The 2,228-nt window shown below is 43.3% G+C and overlaps 1 non-coding gene across 1 annotated transcript; it reads left to right on the top strand.

The window, feature by feature from the left end:
* Window positions 1-304: 304 nt before the first annotated feature.
* LOC114812657 lies at window positions 305-442 on the top strand. The gene has a single exon (XR_003760308.1). It is a non-coding gene; the product is annotated as a small nucleolar RNA SNORA7 (small nucleolar RNA).
* The last annotated feature ends 1,786 nt before the right edge of the window (window positions 443-2,228 follow it).

The following is a 2,228-nucleotide window of genomic DNA, read 5'->3' on the forward strand; positions in this document are numbered from 1 at the left end:
ATGTGGTGCCAACATAATTCCAGGAAATACAGCAAAATGAAGGTAGAGGATCTATTAATTGATTGTATTTATTGAGCTCTTATTCTGTGCAGTGTACTAAGCTCACAACCCCTATGGTTCCAACTTTTATGGTTCTGGACCTGGACCATGTGAGTTCCTCCAAAACCACTAAAAAGAATTGATATCAGATGGCAAGACAAGATCACAAACAATGGGATCTTAGAATGCAGTTTGACTAGCAACACTGAAACAGTGCTCCTCACAGTGGGACATGTGAAGGGAATAAAATCAGTAGGATATCCAACCCCTCTCAGGGTCACACCTGGAGAGTGTCCAGTACTCTACCAGTTTCAACTAGGGGAGGAAGAGTCAAACAGAGGCATAACCATTCCATTCCTAGCTTGGGCAGTGGCTAGCTAGTGGAAGGCAATCTGCTATGAGTCAAAACTCCCCTGTGCTGGGCAGCAGCTGCATGGGAGAGAATCGAGGGTGGAGACTCAAGTTTACTGTGCTAGAAGTAATGGTAAACCACTTCTGTGTTTTTACCAAGGAAACTCTCTGGATACACCACCAGAACGATTGCAGATGGAGGTGGGGTTTTCTGGGAAAGATGTGTCCATGGCATCCCTATGGGTCAGAGATGACTGGACAGCATAAGACAAGACAAGGTTATCCAAACATCTGCACAGTGATGAGCTGAATTGGGTAAATTGTAAACTGGAAGAACTATGATATTTGTTGAGCGGTTACTATGTGCCAAGCATGTGGTAGATACAGTACAATCAAATGAGACAGTCCATGTCTCACATGGGGGAAAGAGGACAGCTTTTTAAACCCCTCTTTATTGAAGAGGAAACTGAGGCACAGAGAGCTTAAGTGACTCTCTAAAGGTCACACAGCAGGTAGAGGATTCAGGATTAGAACTCAGGGCTCCTGGCTCCTAATCTCGAGCTCTTTTCTCTAAGCCATGCTGCTGGCAACTGAAGAAATACTTTAAAGGCACAAAGAAAGCAAGACCTCTGACACTGTAGCATAGTAGTGCCTGGTTGAAAGAGGATGGCTGATAGTAGATGCTTTAGAGAGTATTTGACAGTTTGGAATGGAATTTCAGAAAGATGGTGATATCAAGCAGAAAGCCAAGTCAGACCGTGTGGCCAAAGGACTATGTAGTGTGGGAGGGATTATAACCACGGATGGATATCTCACCTTCCGTTGTGTCATCTTTCAATCTGAAGAACCATCTTATATATCTATATAACAGGAAATGCAGTCAGAAAGTGGTGGGCAGAGATCAGAGTCTGGCCAACACAATAGTCACTATTAAACCTAAAATAATCTGGTCTGGTCCTCTATCTGCAGCTGGGGCTGTGATGGTGTGTGTTAGCATTACTATTTATTAAGCACTTAGTTTGTGTAAAAGCACTGTGCTAAGCACTGGGAAAAAAACCCATGGACAAGCTATAGAATGGGTCCTTGGGTCCCAAGGGTTTCACAATCTAAAAGTGAAGAGGGGACGGAGCTGGCCACAGACAGGTCAGGAAAGGCAAACAAAAATTTAAAAGACAAAGATGTTGACAAATATGAAAAGAGCAGCAGACACAATCTCTGTCCACTTGGGTCTCACAGTGTGGAACAGAAATTGAATCCCCATTTTACTTAACTTTCTGTGCCTCACTTTCCTCAACTGTAAAATGGGGCTTCAATACCTGTTCTCCCTCTTATATAGGCTGTGAGTCCCATATGCAACCTGCAACTTGGTATCTACCTCAGCCCTTAGAATATTGCTGGACACATAGTTTGTGCTTAACACATACCATCCTGCAGTAGCAGGATTTCAGGCTCCTGGAGGCTCATATGGACAGCCACAGAAGTCACGGCTGTGGTCATGACGGTGACCTTCTCAATATTCTAAAAATTGAGAAGTGTTTGGGGCTGCCGCTTCCCTGGACAGTGCTTACACCTACCCTGACAGATGGTTGTCCATTCTGTTCTTAAAGTTTTACAGGAAAGGGACAAAAACTCAATTTCCCTTGGCAATCTCACAACAATCTTACTGACAGAAAATGCTTCACCATATCTACTACAAGCAGAAACTGCCAATCGGGGAATTTGTTTTTTCAGTTAATTTTCACTGTTAATGTAGTATAACTCGCCATTGTCTGCTCTATGATTTCATTAGCAGTATATTCATGCTCTTGATAAGCCACTTCTACTTCTCTGGACAAGGT

The sequence above is a fragment of the Ornithorhynchus anatinus genome, chromosome 5, assembly GCF_004115215.2.
Source record: "Ornithorhynchus anatinus isolate Pmale09 chromosome 5, mOrnAna1.pri.v4, whole genome shotgun sequence".
Taxonomy (NCBI): Eukaryota; Metazoa; Chordata; class Mammalia; order Monotremata; family Ornithorhynchidae; genus Ornithorhynchus; species Ornithorhynchus anatinus.